Here is a 9,211-nt window from a genome sequence, read left to right as displayed (position 1 = left end):
ACCAAAGTTATTGGCTTTTTACTTTGCTAGAACAACAGATTATCTTATGTTTACGTACTGGTTTACATTGTTATTTATGTGCAAATTGTCAAAATGTAAATTAAATATAAATGTTCATGCTTTACCAATGCTTGTCTAGTGTCTTCAGTGAGGGGCCAGTGAAGTGACATCTTCTTAGGGAACAATTTTGAACATGACAGTGTTTGCCTCTCTCCTGCCCCACCCACTCTCCCCAGCAGCAGTGAGTCCCTCATCCCCCACTTCCATTGGGGACCACACGTGTGAGTGATTTGAAGTGTTGATCTCTTTTATAAGTGACCAGTTTAAGATTTTTCAATTATGAGCTATAGAAGTGTTCTCTAAGGAAAGCGTTTCAAACATTAGTAATGGATTTTGTCTGTCTCTTTTACTCTATTGATGGGGATCGGGTAGTGAGGTAAGGAAGCCTTCCTAGCTAGCCTTCCTAGCCTCAGGACAGCATGTATGTGGTATGTGTGTGTATGTGTGTAGACCCAACTGACTCGGGTAAGGGACAATGAGGAAAACTGGGTTGAGGAACAACACTCAGCCCAGTGAGGACAACATTTTTGCCTCAGTAGCTAACACTGACCGTGCCATAGGGAATAAGTTCTTCTGTGCTTTTGCAGTCTTCCTGTTCTACATCCCACGGTATTTTTTTCCCTTTACATCTTAGCTCAGAAAGTAGATCTGCCACTTGTTCATTTAAAATGAATTTCAAGACAGCTGTTGTTTTACCAGAAGCTGGGCATTGTTAGGATGAAACCCAGAGACATGCTGGTATGGCCATGCAGTCCCAACTGTCATGTGGTGGGAAAGGGTTTATTTGCTTGTCCGTGGAGGATCCAGAAACTAACCTGTCTCCAGGCAAAAATAAATTTGAGTCTCATTTGGTAGATATGAACAGAAGATGCTTTTAGATAACTGCTAGTGCCCTCAATGAAAAAAATTTAGAAGTCCCTTGCAAATAATGTTTGTGCTTGCCATGTCCTCTATTACCAAGTTCTTCGTTCCATGTCCATGCTAGCCGCATGTTAGGAATAATGCTCTTTACATTTGGATACTCGAAACTGCCCGATATATTTTTTTCATGTTTCTTCTTTATATTCACATCTGTGCCAAGAATTTGAAATGCTGCCAACATGTTTAACTGTGGAGTTAAGAAAACCAGAACCCTATTGTCATAAATGTGCCAAATGGTGCTGGTTGCACTACTAAATTCTACAGAACCATTGTGGTAATAATTTTTCAAAACAAAGCCCAGTAAGATTCAGAGTATAACCGTTACTACCATAAATCATAGCTCTTTACTTGGCAAAGCATGCCTCTTTTTTCTTGAGAGTTATGTATCTTGGGAACTCTTGTGGACTTAGCCGTTTAATGAAACATTACATGAAAAGATAATATTCACTAGGAGCTCAAGTCTACCCAGCTGACATCCACACAGTTGGATCAAGGCTTCGTGCAGCTGTTTTCAGGGCAAGGCAAGACTGAAGAAGTAATCTTTTTCTGAGTCTTAACCTTAAAATAAAAGCTCTATTCTGAAATAACACATTCAATTCCCCCCAACATAAGGGAATATACAGAATATATGGTTCCATGGGAGTATATGGGCACATTTATGGATTATTTCTTCCCTTGAGGGACAGGAAATCCATTTAGGACCCGTAAGTTTGTATGAGCGAGCTCATTCCTATCTCCGTGTGTGTGTGTGTGTGTGTGTGTGTGTGTGTGTGTGTGTGTGTGTGTGTGTGTGTGTTTAGCCTTCTCTAAAAGGAGATAATAAGCAAAGGCCAGAGCAGAGAAATGAAAGTAATTAGAGGCACATGGTGCAGGATTTCTGATGTAAAACCAGGCCTCAAGGATAATCTGGTCTAGAAAGAAAGGGTGTACCACAGAGAGTGGCAGCTTAAAACAATCAATGAACAGGAGAGAAGTTACACAGAAAGTGATCCTTGAACCAGTCCAGAAGACGCTTCCACTTCCTTCAGGAGACCATGAGAACTTTGTCCGTTACATGTCCATTTCATTTTCAACTTCGGGCCAGAAAAAATCAGATCACTCTGAGCACTGGCTACCTCTCTGGAGTCCACTTCTGGGTGTAAAGCAGCTGCAAGAAACGTTTCAGGACTCACAGATAATTCTCCCATCACTTCCTTTTCCAAACTTCAAGTCCTCAGAACCCCCCAGTCCATTTGCTCAAAGCACTGCTGACAGCTGCTCCTTAAATGAGAAGTGATTTTAATCTCAATACAGCCTTAATTATGTAATTTAGGCATTTAGGCAGAAAAAAAAACCACAGCAAGATTCCAAAATTTATTTTTAACCTGATTTATGCAAATACTCTCCATGCCCAGTTTCACAAAATACCGTAAACTAACAAGCCCTCTCCCAGGGTGCTCTTCCTTCCAGGTTTGACAAGTGATGAACCAGAGTAGGCCACATGTACATTTATTTCCCTCTCTCCAAATTTAAGATAGAAGCTTTTATTTCGTATAAATGTGAACATAGTCACTTTGTAGTTTTCTTCTGCCCCCATTAAGAAAGAGGATGTGACAGATAAGTGCCAATGGTTAATTTTCATAACAAATTCTTCAGCGTATTAAAGAAAGGTGGTTGTTTTCATGGAATTGTGGCCAACGTTCCCACCTTGAGGTATGTGAAGAACTCGCCTGTGGATGAAAGCAACCAGCAGTTCTCCACTGCAGGTGAGGAGCAGGGCAAAGGAAATCCATCAAACCAGAGCAGAGGGGATTTGGGTTTAAATCACAGAGACTAACACTTTCCATTAGGCTTGATTTCGCAAAGCTTCCCTTCCAAGGGCAGGAACAAGTAGAATCTCCTTCCTGGGAGGACTCAGAGAGAAGTCAGCTTGTTTGAAAATACAGGATGCCCAAGATGCTCTCGCAAGCCTTTCCTGGGTCTATGATTCAAAGATTTCTTTTTTTTTTTTTTTTAAGATTTTATTTATTTGACAGAGAGAGACACAGTGAGAGAGGGAACACAAGCAGGGTTAGTGGGAGAGAGAGAAGCAGGCTTCCCTCAGAGCAGGGAGCCCAAAGCAGGGCTCGATCCCAAGACCCTGGGATCATGACATGAGCCGAAGGCAGACACTTAGCGACTAAGCCACCCAGGCGCCCCTCAAAGATTTCTATTGACCTTAGAAATGACTGAATGACTGGGGACAAGATGGATACAAGGTCTTGGTAGAGAACTTGACTTGCCTAATGATCGTGAGGCCTCCTAGGAAACTGTATATATATGCATGTATACACACACACACACACACACACTTATATACGTATACATATGTATACACACACACTACATGTATATGTTACTATACATATATGTATATAGAGACTGTATATACATATATACACATATATATGTATATGTGTATATATATATAAAATATATATGGAAGGCAGATCTGGAGAGCTTGTCTAATTCTGAGGATGAGTCCACAACACCATGAAAGCAGATGTGCTGTCTATTTTGTAAAATACTTGAAAATACCTTCCACAGTTAGTTCTTCTCAGGGATTCTGAAAGGGGAGAATGAGACACAGTTCCTCTCTCATCGGGCACCTGGCACTCTGCACAGCTACCTCTAGGCCAGCAGCCCTAGGGAAGAGCAGGGACCAGTCCCTCCCCTTCCTCCCATCAGCACAGCTTGGCTCCCTTGAGTACTATTTTTCACCCAGGCAGGCAAAGGAGGTGGGGCACACCCTCCCTCCCCCTTCTATGTAACCCTTTCTTGCCCCCCAGGTTAGTACCAGTAATCTGGTAGTGACTTGGTGGGAGACCAACTAATGAAGAATCATTAATGGGACGATGTCACTCCTCCTTCGGTGGTTCCCCAGGCCGGAATTTAAAATTAGACCCAAACTGAGATCATGAGCCCCTACTCTGGTGGAAAGAACAGGGACCGGAGATGCTGAGTTCTAGGCCAGGGTCAGCCCTTGGTTAACTGTGTGCTCTCAACAGGGTCCTGGCTTCCCTGGGCCCCAGTTTCCTGACCCACAAGATGAAGGAGTCGATCCCGGGGCGTCTTCCCCCTCTTGTGGAAATGTTATATCTCTTTGTATGCTAAGATTCCATCGTTTTCTCTTACTTCCTTTTCGTTTGTTTTCCTTGGAACTCTGATTGTTGCTATAGGCAGATATTTGTAATTTAGAGAGCAGATGTCCTAGAAAATGGAAATGAGGGGCAGGCTTGTATGGAAACCACTGTTGTGGCTTCTTTTGGCAAAAAGATTGGGCTTGCAAAGGTCCTGCTAATTTGTGAGAACCATGAACTTTCCTTAAGAATTAATATGCTCATCTGAAAGGAATCAAGATTCTTTTAATGGAAATAATGGGTTGTGCTTAAAGCAAACCTCTGCTAGAGTAAAGTACCATGAATTCTAGGATGTTTAGTTTAGTGGGGTTTTGTTCCTTCGTTTTTGTCTTTTTTTTTTTTTTTTTAAACCAAAGGCATACATGTAAGAAGACTGGGAAGGATTTAAGTCTGTCGCCACAAGAAGGCAAGGGGGACCCAAACACTGGTAGCTAAAAAAGAGAATAAGAACCCCATAGAGAGAAAGAGAACCCAGGAAGACGTTGAAAAGGAAACCTTTTGGTTAGCAGAGCCTTGGAGGCCTCAAGACTGTTTTAACGGTTGGAGGTTTAAAAAAGGGAATAAAGAAAAATGAAGCAGAGCGAAGGAGGAGGAGAGAGAGGGAAAGGTTACACCAAGACAGAAACCGTGAGTCGATAGATGTGAAAGGGGCTGAAAATAAGTGAAAAGTGAAAAATTGCTTTATGAATAAACCGTTAAAAACGAGTGAGTGAAAAAGCCCTTGTACTTCCAGTTATTACTGAATCACGAGCTCGTAGAAGGCGGCGGCTGACCTGAGCGGCGCCCGGGGGGCTGAGCCCCGAGGTGCAGGGCAGGTCCTGTGGGCGGACCCCGCTTTCTACTTGAGTGTCAGTTTCGTTGTGATTACCCTCCTCCCCGGGGCCCGTGGGCCACCTCACCGCCCTGAACCCAGAAACACGACTTGGTCATCTCTCCAACCTGCTGACGCTCGGGAGGGTGGGACCCTCCAGAGGACATCTAGGACAAAGGGGAGCCGAGGTGGGGGGGGGGACGTGGGGGTGTGGGGCTGGGGAAGGTGAGCTCTTCTTCTGAAGGAAGGAGAAGCCAGGATGCTCACGAGGCCTCACCCCACCGCTGCCCTTTTCTGGAAATCAGAACGTGACATCACTCTGGGTGCTCCTTGTTGTTCCTGGTGGTGTGTTCTCACAGGGACACCATGCCATGGCCCTCCCGCAAGTGTCTTTTGTGTGTGTCAAGAGCCCACAGAATACCCTTCCCTGTGACACAGGTGGGCTCCAGGCTAGCCAGTGAAATGCCATCAGAGCAGGGAGGCCTCCTCGCCTGTATCCTTGAGGAAGCATGGGAGCCTCAGGAGGAACCAGTTGTCCCAGGGCGACCCCGCCCTCAGAGCCTCCTTCCCGGAAGAGGGCCCAAGAAGGGCAGGGTCAGGGGGCCCCACTAGGAGACAGATCCAGCAGCATGAGGAGTGGTCATTTCCAAAGTGGCAGGTTCTCCCCTCCTTCTCATGCTGAGTGTAGAACATACTCCTGTATCAGAGCCTTCAGTGTGCAGCAAATGTTTGATGATCTGTTCCAACAGCAAGGAGGTGGGGAATGGGGGGGCGGGTGTCACAAATTGCAAGATGATTTGAGTGGGGGTGCTGTATGAGGGGGACACTCACCCCACCTGAGCACACCCTTGTCTCTGGAGGACTCCAGGGAGGCAGGTGGCCTGCCAGTGTTCTGGAGGCTGAGGGAAGCAAGTCAACCCCGGGGGGAACATTTGACCCAAGTGACCCATGGAGCAGCTAGCCCATGCACACAGCTGCTGCACAATCAAAGAATGAGGTCCAATTTTCATGGATGTTTCATTTTTAATAACCAGGGTAAGAGAGCAGTTCAGCGCATCTGGCCAATGGGGCTGAGGTTTTCCTCAAAGCCCCATGCAGATCTCGGTGTTCGCTCTTGCTGTTGCTGCAAAAGATAACTGGCCTCGTGTTCTGGAGGCTTGAAGGCAACCTTCTTTCTCTCCTCTTGGGAGTTTTTTCACGAAGGAGGTAGGTAGGGTTGGCCTTCGAGTCTCCCCATCAGGGAAACAGAATATCAAAGCATGGACAGTCAGGAGAGACACCCAAGCTGCCTGACAGGTTCCTACCGGACCTAGAAACCAAATCCCAGCTTCCTGACTCTGCTTCCTATGTTAGCAGATTAGTCAGTGATGCTTCTGTGAGCTGGGCAGGGCCCACAGGACCCCCTCACATTGCCTGGACTCAGACCCGGCTTGCCCGAACAGCACAGCTTTGTAGCATTAAATTACTGTCTTCTGCCTTGTCCGGAGCTTGACTCTTAACGAGTTCTGCAGACATTTTAGGAAAGAAAGGAGGAGAGATGGGATTTTGGAAACCTGTGCCTGCAACAGCCCACTGTTTTTCTGTCTCCGTCCCACTCCGAATACCACACAGCCATTCAGTCTCTGAAGCCAGCCTCCTTCCAGATGCCCCCTCCCTGGATGGTTCTCATTACCCTGGGCTTGGCCATTTCCTCGGCAAAGTGCCAGATTGAGTTGGCATTTCCTTGTGCGTTACCAGAAGGGTAGGTGTCAGACTTCAGCAGTTCTGTGTCAGCCTCAGATCACCAGGGTTCCAAAGAGGAAACTGAGGCAACGAGCGGACCCCCCTGTCTATCAGAGCATATCTCAGGGAGACATGACAAGTGCAGCGGAAGGGCACAGTGATCCTTGGATGGAAGGCATCGGACAATGGCAAAAATTCAGATGCTCCTTGGGATAAAGTGACTTTAAGTTCATCCCACTTCCAAATACGGAGAACGTATTTTCTACAAGATAGGAAACATACAAATGAACCTATTTTCTACTTCAAGAGCACATTTAAAAAAAACAAAACAAACAAAAACCAACCTCACTGCTTCTGAGTTTACACAGGTATGCTCTGTGTTTTTTTTTTTTTTTTAAAGATTTTATTTATTCATTCGACAGAGAGAGATCACAAGTAGGCAGAGAGGCAGACAGAGAGAGAGAGAGGAGGAAGCAGGCTCCCCACCAAGGAGAGAGCCCGATGCGGGGCTCCATCCCAGGACCCTGGGATCATGACCTGAGCCGAAGGCAGAGGCTTTAACCCTCTGAGCCACCCAGGCGCCCCTGCTCTGTGTTTTAAATGTTGTCCGCACACAGTCAACCAGCTTTCCGAAAGGCAGAGAGGAAAGTTGAGAGAGACCAGCCTGCTCCAAATTTTTGTTCCCGGGCAATGTCATCCCAGAAGGCACAACTCCTCCAGGAACTCTCTGAAGAGCAGTGTTGCGCCCACCTGCCGTACAGCTTTTGCAACCAACAGAAACCCTACAAGATTTATAGTCCCACTGCCTCAAATCAGTAGTCCTTGTCCTCTCTAGCTTTGACCTACACGTGGATTCCAGACTGAAAATTGCATTATCTGAAGCAAACCGTTCAGCCCAGTGTAGATAGGTCCCAGCTGCTTCAGTCCTCCCTCCCGCTTCAGTGTAAGAGCATGATATATTATGGCTCATCTAGACCCTGAAGAATTATATGCTCTTAAGAGGATTGACTGAAAAAAAAAATAAAGAAAGAAGAAAAGGAAGGAAGGAATCTTTTAAAACTAGCTGTGAAAGAAGCATCTCTCAAATTCAGGTTCAAATCTTGTTCACATCAGAAAAAGGAGAGTTTGAAAGGGGTAGAGTGGAGATGGGTGTTTGCGGGGAGAGTCCTGCAGCCCCAGCTCTCTGGGGGTCCTGCCAAGGGCCACTGGGCATGTGGGGGGACAGACATCTATCCCACACAAGAGAGGAATCTATCTCTGAAAGACAAAAAAGTAGCAGCAGCAGTAGCAGCAGCAGCAGGGTAAAGCCTGTACCCAAGGCGCACAGACTTCCTTCCGTACTTGGGTTTTTCTCCCTTCTAAGGGGTGTTTGAAAGTTTTTCCTGTGCTTCTAACTGAGTAGAAACCACATCACGTCTTTTGTCATCTTCTTTGCTCACCACTGGAGACCCGGGTGGTTAGAGAGGGAAAGTCCCTTTTGATGGTGCATGTGGGGGTAGAAGGTGTTGGGGGCCACGCAGGAGGGTGGTGGGGAGAGGGGAGACCAGGAGAAATTGTTAAGGTTTCTTCTCTGGCCTACACAGGGTACGCACTCTGGCCGGGCTCTCCAATCCGTAGAGGAGCAAAGCATATCTTTAATGCCCCTGATCATCTCGGGGCGAGGGAGGAAGAGATCGTTAGACACAGGAAAGAGTATTCACTTCAAGAGCTCTGTGGTTTTGGGAAGCCCAAAGAGTGGCCACTGTGACCTCTGTATGCCTGAGACTAGCTTGTACCTGTCTCCTTAGTACTTGTCCTGATGGACTGGAAGGATAAGGGGAAAGGTTAGGGCACAGCTCTGTACTTGCTTTGAGCTGTTTTAGGGAAGTCTCTGTGGTGACATGTCTTTCCTTTTCCTTTTTAATTGTGGTAAGACAAAAAAATAACAAAATTCATCAACTTAACCATTTTTAAGCGTACAGTTCGGCCACGTTAACTACATATGCACTTTGTGGTACTGCCAATCCCTAGAACTTTCTCATCTCGCAAAGGTGAGACTCTGCTCTTGGGATAGCTCCCCTTTCCCAGGGCCCCCTCGGCCCCTGAGAAGTGACACTCCTTGCTCATGCTACGAAGTCACGAGCGCTCTTCTTTGGCTCAGTCTGGAAGCTTGATTTCCATACCAAGCCCTGTCTGGAGTTGGCGCGCCAGCCAACCCATTTGGGGAGCAGTTCAGATTCACTCTGCCATGAATATTCATCACTCCCTCGGATCATGTTCCCAAATGCGTGTCCTCAGCACTCCAGCGGGGCTTCAGCAGTTTATGGAGTTGTTATTGGCACCACCAAACCAGTCAGGAATGAAAATAACAATCAACTCCTTAAATGTTTACAAGCCTCCTGGGCTATTGCACATGTAATTTAGAGCCGCCATCTTGTCTCCTTCTCTCTCTCAGTGGAATGGAATGTCCTCTCCAGCAACGTGGTGGCTGGAGGAACATGAGGAGGAGAAGGCCCCGTGTCTCCAATTTTCTAATGGAACCTGGGTTGCAGTCCTCTTT

The sequence above is a fragment of the Enhydra lutris genome, unplaced genomic scaffold (genome assembly GCF_002288905.1).
Source record: "Enhydra lutris kenyoni isolate GAN:26980312 unplaced genomic scaffold, ASM228890v2 scaffoldscaffold58, whole genome shotgun sequence".
Lineage (NCBI taxonomy): Eukaryota > Metazoa > Chordata > Mammalia > Carnivora > Mustelidae > Enhydra > Enhydra lutris.
Note: the sequence above shows the minus strand (reverse complement) of the source record.